Source organism: Tursiops truncatus, chromosome 8, assembly GCF_011762595.2.
Source record: "Tursiops truncatus isolate mTurTru1 chromosome 8, mTurTru1.mat.Y, whole genome shotgun sequence".
Taxonomy (NCBI): domain Eukaryota; kingdom Metazoa; phylum Chordata; class Mammalia; order Artiodactyla; family Delphinidae; genus Tursiops; species Tursiops truncatus.
In genome coordinates this window covers 48,184,848-48,201,276 of record NC_047041.1, presented here as the reverse complement: position 1 = coordinate 48,201,276, position 16,429 = coordinate 48,184,848, and the positions used below count along the sequence as shown (strand labels likewise).

Genomic DNA, 16,429 nt, shown 5'->3' with positions numbered 1-16,429 from the left:
TTTTAGTCTGAGATCTTCATAGCTTTGACCACCTTCTTGTTCAAGTGATTTCCTTTGGTTTAATGGGGAAAAGGTCAAAAGCAAAAACAAACAAAAGCCCCACAAAACCAACCCACTGGAATTTTAGCTTCATTACTCTGAAGTACAGGTAAACATTCTTCAGTGCAGAGTAGGGCTGTGCCTAACATTTTGGGGGCTCAAGGTAAGAACACAAATAGAGGCCCCCAGACCTGGGCCAGCCCCTCTTCTCTTCCATAGTTCCTTCCTGCACCGCAAAAGGCCTTTCATGCAGATGTGTGGATATTCCAACTCACAAGTCCAAGCTATGATCAACAAAGTCCCATTCCCTGGCCTCACCCCTAACCCCATGCAAATAGCAACCCTTGGATTTCCTCATGCCCCGGGGTGGGCACAGAGTACAACCCTTGGAAGTGGGCTCAGGATTGTCTGGGGAAGAAATTCTGGGATCCTGTTTACCCTGAATGTGGTCTAGAAAGCAAGCTCCAAATGGGCCCATCCTCTTGGCCCAGAGACTCCTCTAAAGCCAGAGGAATGCTGCCCAGGTGAAAGGACAATGCTAATTCAGGGTAACGTTTAGATCTTATCTTGAATTTGGTAGATTTATGACCTTTTAAAATTTCATGCTTTTTAATACTAAATTTTATACTTCGGTGAGAATTGTAAAGATAACTCAGGAAAAAGTGATCTTGATTGGCACAGACCAAAAATGAGAGCAATGAAAGTCTCCTACTTCATTTTTTTATACTCCCTAAACTCTGATAGAGGTTAAATATGTGGGGAGAAGAATCAAGGCAACTATAGGGCCAAGATTCCAAAATGGAGCCATGTAGAGCTGGGCAAATCCTATTGAATCATTCCACCATGGTGGTTACAGTATAGATTCTAGAATCAGACAGGTTTGAGTTCAGATTCTAGCACTGCCATATGCCAATTTAAATTAGTAGTATTTAAATAAACTTCTCTCTAATCTCGTTTCCTAATTTGATAATGAGAAGCAAAATAGCACCTACCGGGTAGGGTTGTAATGAGGAGTAAATGAGAAAATGTGGGTAAAACAGACAGTACAGTGCCTGGGGCGTAATAAATGATATTTATAATTAGGTACTTTAATGCAATGTCAGGGCTGGAATTATGGCCTATTCATTGTTTAGCAAATAACTTAGAAGGCTATGAAATATTATTTGGTATCAGTTTATCTCCATGCTCCCCATTTGACATCAAGTTTATTCTTTAAATAATTATGTAGACATCAGATACCATTCTAAGAATTAGTGAAATGTGAACTGAAAGGTAATCATTCTGTGTTTACTAGGTTTCCAAAATAAAAACAAAAACAAAATCATCTGACAGAAGTGTATCTTGCTAACAAGAAAATTTTTTATAATCTTCCTATTTAATGTGCGTATTTCTTTCAAAACCAACATCAAAATGAGCTAATATATTTTACAAAATTCAACTTCTAACCATAATGACTACCTTTTACTGGGTCCCCTTTGTGCCAATCAGTGCACCATTGGTTATACATACATACATCATCTATCTGGTGTAATCTTCCTAACTTCCCCTCCCCAATTTTACAGATAAGGAGAGTGAGGTGGGGACCATGGAGACACAAAGCCCCTGCCCTTTCCATCTGCTGACTGCTGAAGCCAGGTCTTAGAACAGCTCCTGTAAACCTCGCCCCCTTCTACCCCCGCCAACCTCTCTCAAAGAAAATCATATGTGTCATATAGGTAAAATGTTCATGCCTCTTTGGCTTATAACCCTTTTTTAAGATACATGCTTTTTGGTGTGTACGTGTTCTCTTGTCACAGTTCGTATTTGTCTTGCTGTAAATTTAACTGAGAATAACTCATGCTAAATTTTCTTTTGTTGCTATTGAAAGAGCTTATTCTTGGTGGGTGGAGAAGATGGAAGATGGAAAAACCACCACCAAATGAGAAGAAACTCAGTTTATGGAAATTAGTGCATTGGCTTATTTCTCCATAAAACCACACTGAATCAAGACCCAGGTACTGCTGCAAAATAAACCAGGGGCTCTAGCAGGAGATTTTTTTAAATGTAGTACAGTAAAATTCAACGTGCAATACATCGCAAAGGTACTTTACAACTGTATTGTTCTTGGCATTAAGATATATTAACACTTTTAGGAACCTTCAGCTGTGTGTCCTGAGCTTTACAAGCATCACGTGCTGACCAGACCATCAAACGCAGATGTTGGTTTATACCTGCAATGGTTTGCTGAATTTCCTATCTTAATAATTACTGCTGTAGCCCGGAGGCTTTGAGCTGAACACAAGACAAAAAGACATTTTACAGACCCCTTGTGGGGCAGCCAGTTTGTAGATCAGAAACCAAGTCTCAGGTTACACACCCCTAAGTGCCAACCGTAATACATCACTCCTCTGCTCTTTAAGCAGAACTTGTTCAGAGAAATGGAAAATATGGAAAAGCTATTTATGGACAAAAGAAGAATGCCTGGAAAATGTGTTCCTGAAAAAAAAGATACATTCCATATTCCAAATTTGCCAAGTTTTGGTGCAATCAGAAAGTGTACTAGGAAAGAAGAAACAACTTTATTGGAAGTATAGTGGTACTGATGACCAAAATATTTATCAAGAAAAAGCAAAGAGCAAGCTGGTGGGGGGAAAAAATGCATATTTTTTTCAAGGAGATGTTAAAACGAGTTGCTTTCCTTGAGGATAAAGAGGATGTTCTTGTCAGATCTACAGACTGCACATCTAAAGAAAAAGTGCAATTATGCATAAAGTAAACGCTTTGGACAGACAGTTATGGGTTCAGAAGACAGTAGCTCCTTGCCAGTGAAATAAAGCAAATGTCAACAAGCCAGACACACTTGAAACATTCAGAAAAATGTCTTGCTATTCCTTTCCATACATAATATGCCATATGACACCACAGTTAAATCTGCTACTGCAAAAAAAAAAAAAAAGTACGTCAATCTGTTGGTTTCCATGAGATTTGGACAGAGGCAAACAACACGGCAGAAAGGAGTCCAGGAAGGTACAGCTTTCGCTTCTTTCCTTCTGAGGAGGAAATGACTTCCTACAGCTAGCTGATCAGGAGTTAGCGCTCACTCTGCTTGGAGCCAGGACCTGGAGCATACCCAGATGTGGACCAAAACACAGCTTCAGGTAATTATTAACAGGAATAGGAAACTAGAGAAAACAGCCCCAAGTTACGCAAATACAACTGCCATGCTTTCTGCATTTGTCTGTCCTGCGGGTGGGATGTACAGCTCTTTCCATAACGATCCAGTCTTTTCTTTTCCTCCTTCTCCCACACCACCAACAGGCATGCCAAATGCAAATCTGCTCACATTCTGATCCCATTCCGGCAAAACGCAGGGACTACCACCATACCGAGTCTCACAATAATCTCCACAATGACAATTATTCAGAGTCCCTCAGTTCTGTTCACACAAAAGATTACAATTTGAATCTTGCCTTGCATAGGTTCAGCTCTGTCGGAGCTGGTTACCAGGCAAACAGTCTGTTTTAGAATTTACCGATTGCTGGGGAGGGTAAGCTGGGGGGTGGGGATGGACAAACCGCCCTGTACATACCTCCTTTTGGCAGCTAGGAAAAACAATTTCGTGACAAAGAGACTTGTTCTTTTCAAAGCTCACCCAACAGATGAAACTGACAGAATGAAACCAGAGAAACTTTAGCAACCAAAGAAAGCAGCCTTCCAAGGATCAAGGTGAATAATTGATTTGTCGGCTTTTGTTTCATCTTTTAAGCTATTTTGCTCATTTAATAGAATTGTGGAATTTGTCAGAAGCCCAAACACTGACACACACTTCTGACAGCAAGTGCATATTCCAAACTACAGATTCATTTGCCAAGCTTATTCAACAACGATTAGCTGCAAAGCCAGGGAACTTACCGAGCACAAAATTATTGGAACAAAGCAGGGAGGAGGCAGGAGGCACCAAAGGCAGCTTCTCCGTCTCCTTGGTGCCAGGTTCTCCTGTCTGCCGTCCAGTTCACACTTGCCTTTATAACTAAGACTCCGGCAGAACTCACTAGCAAAACCTGATGAATTATAAAACAGCCCCTCCTAGGCTCTCATACTTTACATCACAGGGGGTGACCATGCAGCGTCTTCTCTCCCTGGGTACATATATTTCCTTGTAACTCATCCTGATAAATATATCAGCCTGAGAAGCAGTGACAGTAATCGGTGTTTGGGATGTACCAGCATTAACCAATAAGACGCTTTCCCACCATCAGTACCGCACCCCATCCTCCACTTGTGTTCCCCCACACCTTGTTAAGGTGGATCCACCCAACCCAGTGGGGGGTAGGCAAAGATGGCAAAACATGGATGAAAGCCCCTGAGTCTCCAACGCACACATAGCGAGGCATACTACTCAGGTTTAATTCTCATTAATAATTCTGTAAAGATCAGCCCTCATATTTGCATAGCCTGTCACAGTGTACCAAACACTTCACTCTCCCTGAGCCCCTCAGCAACCAGGAAAGGTTCAGCAGTGCTACAGTATAAATGAGCCACCCGAGAAGTTAAGTGACTTTGTCCAATGTTCACAGAAATGGAGGATGCAAGGAGCCCTAGAGGTTCGGGAGTTCAACCCGCTAGCTGTGCAGATGAGGAACCCGTAGCGAGAGAGACAAAATGACCTGCACAGGTCACAGTTTCCAAATACGATTTGAGCTTGACCCCAAACCCCAGGTCTTCTGATGTCAAAACAGTGTCTTTCTATCCTATCCTACTGTGCTACCTCTAGAGCAAGGAAGCCCTGAAAATCGAGAGACATGCAGATTATCAGGAACAGTACCATTGATTGGCCAGAAATCATTAACAGGCAGGTAGCATGGAGGAGCAGTGCCTGAGCTTTTTGTTTCCTCTCTGACAAGGTCAATATAACCTCTTTAGGTTCACTGAATATCAACACTAGAAATCATGTTTTTGATGATAATAGCTATTATTGGGCACTTCTCATATGCCAGGCAGTGTTTTAGGTGCTCAGCCTCATTTAGTCTTTATTTAATCTTCAAAACATTCCTACGAGGTAGGTATTAGCATAAACAACATATTGCAGATGAAAAAACTGAGATTCATAGAGGTTAACACATCCAAATAGGATCCCAGATGCTAAGTGGCAGGGCTGGAATCAACTCCAGGCAACCTGGTTTCAGAGCCCACACTCTTAAACGTATCATCCTATCCCAAGCAGTGTTTCACATTCAACTGTAGGGGCAGATGAGCGATGCAAGCAGATTTATTTACTATGGCCTTTTGTAGAAATTACAGGAAGAGCACAGGTTTAGGAACCAAACAGCCTTGTGTTTAAACCCTAGCCTTGTCACTGATTTACAGTAACATGGGTTGCTTTATCTATAAAATGGGCATGATAATTTTTACCTTGCAAGATTAAGTACATCAAGAAAATGTAGTGCCTGGTTTATAATGCATACTCCCAAAACTATTGGCTATTATTCTTACCACACTTCTTTCTGGAAAATGGATTTCTGCCTCACCTTCTCCTTAAAGTGTCTTTTTCCATGTCAACTACTATTTGCCAAGGATTCTGCTAAGACTGTGAATCTGCCAGCCGGTGGAAAAAGGGAAACAACCCCAGAGAGGTCTATCACCCAGACTGAAGAACATCACCAGGAATATGGGGACTTTCTGCCAGAGAATGGCAGGCCCGGGGGCTCTGCTCGAGGCTGCCTGTTCAGGTCCCCAGCTCTCCACTTCTGCTGTTAGTCAAATGAACTCACCAGCCCAGGAAAGCATACTTAACAGCTTGTTGGCTATCCACAGTGAGACTAACTTGGCTTCCTTCACCTGTTTCAAACAAGCGCCTGCCACATAACAACAATGAAATTTTGCACACAGCTGCCTACTGCCACTAAGTCAAGGTGTGCCAAGCAAGGAAACAGGTACTCTGTCTCAAAAGTTCCACCGCAAACTCCTGTCCTAACTCAATATAAACCAGGATTTGGCCACCTGACAGGTTCCAACCAGGTGAGTTCATCCATATAAGAGACTGCTATCTCCAAGGTATGCAATCAATGTTCCTTGAGAGACATCAGCAGTAGCCCTCTGTGGGACAAGGTGATGCTATAATTTTCCAGGCTATGCAGGATTAAGTATGAGAGACTTTCTTAGCTCTGTTTCTAGAGAATGACCGAGTGGGCAACTTAATTTGCTCACATATGGACTACTTTCTCCTTGTTTATTTTTTCCTCTAAGCATCTTACTAGGGGATATGGAATATATGTAGATGAGGTGCCCCCTCTTTCATGACCGTAACACTAGACACTGTAGAAGCAGAGGTATGCAACATAATTAGAGGGTCAGGGGAAGAGGGACTTGGGTTTCTAAACTGGTTAGAAAAGCCAGGTGTAAACACTGTGTGTAGCAAAGAGTAAATAATAAATAACTGATTACAAGATAAAGGGTTACTTCCAATATCAGTATGTGGGTTATCCACGTATGGCTTGATGTGGCTTGGTCTACTCTAAGTCCTTCCATGACTTCCAGCTTCTTGATCTACCATGATCCCCCAAAATCCCCTTCAGAGCCATTCTCCCCCTGCTGCCTGGCTATTCCACCATTATGAAACACCCCATGAAAAATTATTGTGGATGAGTCTTCATATAGTTTTTGTATTATAACACACTGTTCTGTCCCCATCAAGGATCATCATAACACATATTCTGTCATAATTACCACCTCACGCCACCAATTGCTCCCAGACGTAATGAACTATGTGGAGCCTGGAAGCTGCACCAGTACTTTGCTTATATTAGTGACAGTGCTGGTATTTACTGACACTTATTATGGGCTGGCAATGTGTTAAAACTTTACTTGCATCTCTCATTCAACCCTCACAACATTTTTTTTAATAGATTTATTTATTTATTTATTTGTGGGCTGTCTCTAGTTGCGGCAAGCGGGGCTACTCTTCGTTGCGGTGTGCAGGCTTCTCATTGCCGTGGCTTCTCTTGTTGCGGAGCACGGGCTCTAGGCGCGTGGGCTTCAGTAGTTGTGGCTCGCGGGCTGTAGAGCACAGGCTCAGTAGTTGTGGCGCACGGGCTTGGCTGCTCCGTGGCATGTGGGATCTTCCCAGACCAAGGCTCAAACTCTGCACCGTGTCCCCTGCACTGGCAGGCAAGTTCTTAACCACTGCGCCACCAGGGAAGCCCTCAACCCTCATGACATTTTGAAGTGAGCTGTGCTATTATCTCTACTTTGTAGATGAGGACTCGGTGACTAGAGAGGTTAGCTGACTGGCACAATCAGAAAAATGACTGAAGTTCTAAGACTGCAGAGCCCACTCTCTTAACTATTATATTCACTGCTTCTAAGAAATTGAGATAACAGAGAACAAAAAATGTAAGTGTCCACTCTCGGTGTTTTTACCTCTTCACATCCCATTCTCGCCTTAACTGACTTCAGTCAGGTTTCACCTTCACCATTCCACTAGAGTTGCTTTTATTAAGGTAAATAATGACATGTTCACCAACAAAAGCAATGGCCAGAGTGGAGTCCTCTGTTTACTCAATCTCTCCACAGCTCTTTGACACAATGACTTATATCTTCCTTGAGTCAACCACTTTTTAAACTTGGTTCCTGAGACCCCCCCCTGGTTTCCCTCCTACCTCACTAATTCATCCTTCTCAGTCTCCTTTGCTGAGTCCTTCTCCACTTCCTGATCTTTCAAGTTTCTTGTGTCCCAGGGCTCATCATTAGGCCTTTCTCATTATACTCACTCCCTAGGCCACAACAACCAGTATCAAGGCTTACATGCCATCTATGGATTAAAGACTACCACATGTAGATCTCTAGTCCTAGCCTGTGCCCTGAATGCCAGACTTTCATATCCAGCTGCATCCCACATCTGAGCATCTCCATTTGACCATCAAAACTAAACCTGTGGTCCCCACACCCTTCCCATATTTACTGTACTCCTAATATATACCATTTCAAAAAATGGCATAATTGTTCACCAAGTTGCTCTGGTCAAAAACCTGGGGGTCATTCTTGGCTCTTTTAAAAAAAATCTTATATCCCACATCTTATTCATCAGCAACTGCTGTTAATTCTGTCTTCAAAATATATCCCCAATCTTTTCTCCATCTCCACCTCTGCTCCCCACTCTATATCACAATAATCTCTCACATGGATTTCTGCCCTCACCTAATTCGTTTCCTTCCTTTGACTATTGCCTTGCTACAAATCACTGACTACATAGCAAGCAGGTTCTCTTAAAACAAAAATCAGACCCCATCACTCCCTACTCAGTTCCATTCTGTGGCTCCCCTTCACTTAGGATTTACTCCTTCACTACAGTCAGGATTCTGCTCACATGTCTCCTCATGCAAGATCTAACCCCCTGACATCCTGTGTAGAACATCATCTTCTATCCCTCCGTTATTCTCTACTCTCTTAATGGACTTTGTTTTTATTTATAATACTTATCTCTACTTAAATTTATATTATATATTTATTTGTTTATTTTATTAACTTTTGCTTCCCTCCACTGGAATGTAAAACCAGGGGCCTTGTCTAGTTCATTCATGGCTGAGTCTCCAGCACTAGAACAGAGTCAGCCACATAACACATATTTTAAATATTTATTAAGTAAATGTGTTCAAAGTCACATCTTCACTACTTTTTTTTTAAGATTTATTCATTTTATATTTTATTATTGCTGCGTTGGGTCTTTGTTGCTGCACACGGGCTTTCTCTAGTTGCAGCGAGCGGGGGCTACTCTTCGTTGCAGTGTGTGAGCTTCACATCGCAGTGGCTTCTCTTGTTGCAGAGCACGGGCTCTAGGTGCGCGGGCTTCAGTAGTTGTAGCACACGGGCTTCAGTAGTTGCGGCTCACGGGTTCTAGAGCGCAGGCTCAGTAGTTGTGGTGCACAGGCGTAGTTGCTCCACGACATGTGGGATCTTCCCGGACCAGGGCTTGAACCCGTGGTCCCCTGCATTGGCAGGCGGATTCTTAACCACTACGCCACCAGGGAAGTCCTTCACTACTTCTTAGTTATATATCCTTGCATAAATTACTTACTGTCCCTAAGTCATAAATTCCTCAAAGGGCCACCAGGGAAGCCCTTTACTGTATTTTTAATGTATTCAACCTCTCCTGAATGACTCTGATACAAGAATTCCATGAGTTTAGTTAGTGTTATGGGTTAACCTGTATTTCCCCCCCACAAACTCATATGTTGAAGTCTTAACCCCCCAATACCTCAGAATGTGACCTTATTTGGAAACAGAATTGTCTGAGGTGTCATTAGTTAAGAAGTCATACTGGAGTATGGTGGGTCCCTAATCCAATGTGACTGACTGGTGTCCTTATAAAAGGGGGTCATTGGGACACAGATATGCAACAGGGAGAAAGGCATGAAAAGACTGGAGATATGCTGCCAAAAGCCAAGGAACTACCAGAAGCTAGGACAGAGGTCTGAAACAGATCATTCCCTAGCACCATCAGGTGTAGCATGGCCCTGCAGACACTTGGATTTCAGACTTCTGGGCTCCATAACTGTGAGACAAAAAATTTCTGGTGTTCTAAGCAACCTAGTTTGTGGTACTTTGTTATGGCAACCCTAGGAGATTAATACGGTCAGATATTATCCTCATCTGACACATGAAGAAATTGCAGCTCAGAAAAGTTGAATAACTTGCCCCAAGTTTCACAGCTAGTAATCAAGTAGGGCCTGGATTTAAATTGAGAGCCGTGTGACTTTAAAGCCTGCTCATAGCAGTAGCAGTGGTTCTTAGAGGCTGGTCCCCAACCCCTGTTGGTCTAGAAAGAATGAGAAAAGTAAATAGAATGCAGTGATTTTTCAAGATAAAATGACCTTTCTTTATTATGAGATTATGTCTTTTCTACTCTTTGTTTTTTCTTATTGTTTTTGCTGTTAAAAGTTGTCTTTTTATTTCTGAAATGATGATGAAAATAGATCGTGGGTTTTTTGTCTTTTTTTTAATGTCCTTCATTTTATTGGCAAGATAAAAATTTGGCAACTCTGTTGGCCTATAAAAGTTTGTTCTGAAGCGTTTCTGGTCTATGAAATGTAAAAATCTGGGAACAACTGTTCAAATGCTGTCCTTTTTCAGCAAGCAAGAAAACCCTTCATATGTAGCCATATTTGGTGATAGGAAGAAGAAAGCTTTTCTCCCAATCAGCTGAAAAGGTCCCTCCCTGCTCATATATACACTGTCTGTGCTAATGGTCATAAACTCTCATCTATTACCAACAAATTAATTTGGTATAATGCTATGCAACAAATTTGTGTAAGAATTTAACAATATTCATTCATAACTGAATTCAACAAAATTCAGACTTTTTCTTAGTCTTGCCCTCTCCTTCTTCCTTCTTAGTGAAGATTTTCTATTTCACTAAATTCTTGACTTGCTTTTGACTTGATCCATTTTCTTTTGGGTTCAGGACCTGTGGATTTGTGCAAACGTCTGAGGATTAAATGAGATCACCTCGGTTAAATATCTGGAATATTGCAAAAGCTTTCAGTAAATGCTAGTTCCCTTTAAAGAAAGAGGTAAAGCTTTATGCATCCAGCAGGGAAATAGCTTTAGGACCAAAGAAGATTTAGAGCAACTGAATGACTTGGCAAGATGGGCCAACATGAAGAGTGTTAATGAACTCTATCCTTTTGTTGAGCTTTCAGTGATCATGAGATAGTTTACAGAAATTGTGGCCATCTATTTTTATGAACTCATGTTCATGACTAGGTGTGGGCTTATATATATGCTCATATAAACATAGAGAGAAACTGGAATATACTGATAAATCATATACATCACTAATATAAATCTGATTGGTGTGAGAGTAGGTACCCTCTTCAGAAGGAGAAACCCAGAAAGAAAAAGCCTTCATACATATAAAAGTTTACTTCCTTTGTTTTACCATTATCTGGTCCCCTATAATCTAATTCATGTCCACCAATTTGCCCTATCCTGGGAAACCTTAATAAAGACAAACTTCAACCCATCTCTTTGCCGAAGTTATCTCAGACTGCACATCAATGATGGAGGAATTTCTTCATTCCATAAATATTCATGGAGGGTCTGTTATGTCTCAGGCACCTTATTACCATGTTGGATGGCAGGAGGTCAATACAATCAAGGTCAGATTTTCTGTCCCCTACGGGGCTTTCAGTCCAGGGAGTAACAAGCAGATAACAACTAACTACACAGCTAGCATATTTTATAAGGACTCATTAGGGTGCTATAGATACCTAGAGGAAGGGCATCTCACCTAGTCTGGGAGGTGAAGTCAAGAAGGCTTCCTGGAGGAGGTGAGGTCTAAGCTGAGTCTTGATGGATGACTGACTAGGAGATATCTAATTAAGAAGATTTCTAATCAGAGTGAGAAGCATGTGATGTGCAGAGGTCAGCGGGGAAGGGGTTGATCATGGATCTCTGGGGGAGTGGAATTTTATCCATTTACCACTCAATAAACTAAGTACACGTGATGGAAAAAAGACTAATTTCAGAGTTTAGGAATACCAGAGAATAATCATTCCTTTCTCATGGACTTCTTCAATGCAATGAAGGTTGAAGTGGTAAATGTCATGCTTTATAGTTAGACAGTCCTGATTCATTCAAGCTGACCTTTACAAGTTGTTTATCTCCTCTGAATTGAACTTCGTTCCTCATCTATAAAATGGAGATAATTGTACTTAACATACAGCTGTTATAAGTGTTATTCTGAAATTTAAAATGTGAAATATCTTGCTTCCCACCTGCCACAAAATAGACACCAGAGTAACTGTTAATTCATGTTCTAAAAACAGTTGCCTCGTTCTGAATAAGAACCTACATCACTCATACCAAATCCTTCTCAACCAGTTTTCTCAAAACTTTGTCAACATCATTTAAAGAAAATGTAAGCACACCTTCCATTATCTGAATATTTATATATTTATAAATTGTAGGATGTACAACCATATTACTATGACACAGTATGTACATTATAAATCCTATACCAAAACAGAAATTTAAAGGCTGAGATGAAAAGTTACTATAAAGAGAAAGACTATCATCTTGCATACCCTTAGGATGCATATACCCACTTTGGAGAAGAACATGAGCTCCTAGACAGACAAGACCTAAACTCATTTATACATGTAGCACCTAGCAGCACAGACCAAGTACAGTCAGCCCTTTGTATCTGTGGGTTCCACATCCATGATTCAACCAACGGTGGATCGAAAATATTTGAAAAAAAAAGTTCCAGAAAAGTTCCAAAAAGCAAGACTAGAAATTACCACACCAGCAACTATTTACATAGCATTTACCTTGTATTTACAACTATTTACATAGCATTTACATTGTATTAGGTATTATAAGTAATCTAGAGATGGTTTAAAGTATATGGGAGAATGTGCATAGGTTATATGCAAGTATTGGGTTGGCCAAAAGGTTCGTTCAGGTTCTTCCGTAAGATGTTATTTTATATAGTTTTTATAAGATGTCACTTTATATAAGTGACTTGAGCATACTCGAATTTTGGTATCCACAGGATTCCTGAACCCAATCCCCCAACCAACCAACAACTATACTAAAAAATGTCTACAAATTGAAGAGACAATACTGGGATATTAGGAAAAAAATTACAAAACTGGTGGCCTCAAAATGTCACTACCTGTCCAAACCAGGTTTTATAGTTTTAATTTTAATATATATTTTAATAATAATAAAAGCTTAATATAGTAGAAATGTTAAGTAACCAAAATGTAACTGTCTCCCTTTCCAGATGTTTGTGGCAAGTAGCTAATATATTTTTTTTTAGTTTTAATATTTTTTTACTGAAGTATAGTTGATAATATATTTCTTTTTTACTGAGCAAATAGTAATAACAACCATTTGCCGAGTACTTAATAACAGGCAGACACTATGCTAATCACTTTACATGTTTTTTCTTATTTGGTCCTTGCAGTAATCATGGCACTGCACTGCATCTCTCTAGAGGACACTGAACATATTTTAGTGTATGTTAGGGGCCTATAAATCATGGCCTGCAGATCACATCTGGCCCACTGTCTGATTCTGTAGAGTCTGTAAGCCAAGAATGATTTTTACATTTATAATTGGTAGAAAAAAAATCAAAGGAAGAAAAATGCTTTGTAGCACATGAAAATTATATAATATTCAAATTTCAGTGCCCATAAATGAAGTTTTATTGGAACACAGCCATACCCATTCATTTATGTATTATCTATAGCTGCTTTTGCACAACAATAGCAGACTTGATTAGTTGCAGTAGAGAACAAATGGCCCATAAAACCTAATATATTTAGTGTCTGACCTATTACAGGTTTACAGTATGCTGACCCCCAGTGTATGTGAATGGAGCCCCCTGGAATTATGCAGGTTGGGAGTGCAGGATTGTAAGTCACAGTCCAGGTAACAATCCTATATGGAAATGGAGGCTCAGAGAGATTAAGTCATTTGTCCACGCTATTAGGAAATGGCAGAACCAGAGGCTTTTAGGGCAGATTTTTAAGGCTGAAATGAGCCCCTGATTCTACATAGAGTTCAGACCCTTTTTTTCTGATGGTCTCTTCTGGCTATATGATTATGAGCCACTGCCAATAAAACTTCCCCACTGTCTCCTCGGTCTTCTCTGTGCTCTCATGCCCAGATTTCAATATCTTTATGGCTAACGACAGGGTAGAGTGGGGAATGGGTCAATGGAACAAAAGCACAATTCACTCCTTCATAGCTACCTTCATGAGTCTCTCAAAGGCACTCTTGGCCTCTGAGTCTTGAGACTTTGCCGTCTCTGGCTGAGCTGAAAGTGATGAAAAGGACATGTGATGGAATGCTGGAAACCTCATTACTGGCTCTTTGCCTACAGAAACTCAGCCAGCTTATCTTCTTTCCCAAGGAACTTCAAACTTACACCGGCTCAGCTGGTTCTTTCCAGGTGCCTTTAACAAACTGTTCTGCCCAGATGAGATCAGAAGTCAACAGACCAGAATCTGCATATACTTTTCTATCCTGGAGCCTATGTCCCTTTTTCCTAACCCTCATTGTTGGAAATCCTCCTAGGATCTCAGCCACTCCTGGGTTATAATCTGGATACTGTAAAACACCAAGTCACAATAATTTCTTCCCGGACAGTATCCCGGAGAGCCAGATACATTAACATAATTTCTGTGGCTGCCCAATTACAGCCAGAATTTCACTTTCAAGCAAGAACAACTAACACTGGCAAGGCATCAACTATGTAAAGCTGTGGGAACAGCTTTCACATAGGCTAATCTCATTCAATCATCCCAGCAAACAGATTCATTATTCCCATTTTATAGATAAAGACACTAAGACTCAAGAGGGATTAAGCAGTGCATACTTTGTATGCACCTGGTAAGTGGTAAGTTTGGGCTTTAAACCTTGATATCTCTGACTTCTAAGTGCACGTCACTTTAGTAAAGGAGCCCTCCATGAAAAAGTTAGGTTTTTTTGCCATGATATTCATTTAAAAGCAAGCAAACAAATACCCCTTCCACCTCTTTCCCCAAATCTCTTTCCCAAATCATGGTGTGATTATTCTTTATAATTGGGACACAGAACAGTATGATAGAGTTCAGTGAGAGGCACGGTTTAAATTTACTGGCAAGTCATTTAAGCAACCGGATCCTCTGTAAATCTGTAAAATGGGAATAACAACCTGTCTACCTTGTACGGTTGTTGTGAGGATTATATAAAAGAATATAAGCATTCTATTATACATGAAATGTTCAGAATAGGCAAATCCATCCATACAGAAAAGAGATTGGTGGTTGCGTAGGGTTGCAGTGGGGGCAGGGAGATGCGAGGAAATGGGGAGTGATTGTTAATGGGTATGGGGTTTGGGAGGCGATAATGAAAATGTTCTAAAATTGATGGTGGTGATGGTGTCACGATTCTGTGAATATACCGAAAACCAATGAATTGTATACTTTAAATGGGTGAAAAACATAGTATATGAATTTAAAAATAATGTAGATAAAGAGCTTATTAGCACAAGGCCTGACACAAAGTAAATGCTTTATAAATGTTAGTTGGTCATAATTGTTCCGAGGCAGAAACTGGTTGGTTCACCCAACTCATTTCCTCTTCTGGAGCACAAAGTAGACTCCACCCTAGAAATTAGGTGCGGCCATCTGTCTGAGCTCTGGCCAAGGGAATGTGAGTTCTGGCCAATGAAATGGAATGGGCCTGGCCTATAACAACATTTCCCCAGCAAGCCTTCAACTTCTCTTTCCCTCCCACCAGCTTGATGCAAATGAATCCTTTGACCCTGGAAGCCACACGTTGAAAATGGAGGGGCCACAGCACGGAAAAAGTCCCTGAATCACTGCCTAGAGGAGACTTAAGACAAGTTTTGAACTTCATGAGAAAGAAAATAAACTTCTATTGTGTTTAAACCATTATTCATTTTAAGAGTTGACTGTAACAAGAGCTTGTATTATTGTAACCAGTGCATTATTGTTACATGTATTCTTCCAAATTGTCTGAAATAAATTGACTATGGATTGGCTGACCGTGTTGGGTCTGGGGTCCTGAGGGCACACAGGAAAGGCTGTCTGGCAAAAACATCCATGCCTTTAATACTGTCAAACAATCACTGGACAGTCTGGAGAAGGGTACATAGCTTCTAATTAGCTTTTCCAACTTGGGGAAGCTGAGTCCTTGCTCTGCCCTCCAGTCCCTTCGTGAACAGCAGGCAACATGCGATCAGACCATGAGCGGCAGGAGGGCAGGAGCGGCAGGAGGGCAGGTGAGCCTGCCACTCTGCACTCTGCACTGCTCTCCTGCTCTCCTTCATGGAGGACATGTATCCCACCCTCTTCTCCTTTAATAGAAGGGAAAAACAATACAAATCAAAGATGTGACCCAAAGCAGATCATGTACCACCCTTGCACACTGCTTTTTTTTTTTTTTTTTTTTGCGGTACGCAGGCCTCTCACTGTTGTGGCCTCTCCCGTTGTGGAGCACAGGCTCTGGACGCGCAGGCCCAGCGGCCATGGCTCACAGGCCCAGCCGCTCCGCGGCATGTGGGATCTTCCTAGACCAGGGCACGAACCCGTGTCCCCTGCATCGTCAGGCAGACTCTCAACCACTGCGCCACCAGGGAAGCCCCACAGTGCTTTTTAAAGCAGTATTCTTCATGCTTTAAATGTGGAAGGCAGAGAGCTTTTGGCTCTCCTGGTGAATAACGCCAAAATATTTGATTGTTATTGTCTCTCATTCAGAAGATTCGCTGTCAGAAGGAAGAGCTCTGAGTCATGCCTTAGAAAAGGTGAACAGAGGATATGCATCCACAACCAAAGGTGGCAGAGTGAAGAGAGGACACTCACTGGGGCAAGGGGCTCTCAGGTTTACAAGCCCCTTC

General features: G+C 41.2%; 1 protein-coding gene and 1 long non-coding RNA gene across 9 annotated transcripts in view; one reads left to right on the top strand and one right to left on the bottom strand.

Moving 5' to 3' along the window:
- Positions 1-16,429, bottom strand: part of DLG2 (discs large MAGUK scaffold protein 2) — a 2,041,254-nt gene that overhangs the window by 195,423 nt on the left and 1,829,402 nt on the right. Inside the window, exon 1 of one of the 8 annotated variants that reach the window (XM_073808352.1) lies at positions 3,931-3,950. The exons of the other annotated variants lie outside the window; for them this stretch is intronic. The gene's annotated coding sequence lies outside the window, so the exon portion shown is untranslated. Of the gene's footprint in view, positions 1-3,930; positions 3,951-16,429 lie in introns of those variants that run through there. 8 annotated transcript variants of the gene reach the window in all.
- LOC109552321 (uncharacterized) lies at positions 3,041-15,574 on the top strand. The gene is made up of 3 exons (XR_002179109.2): positions 3,041-3,176; positions 3,666-3,744; positions 15,310-15,574. It is a non-coding gene; the product is annotated as an uncharacterized lncRNA (long non-coding RNA).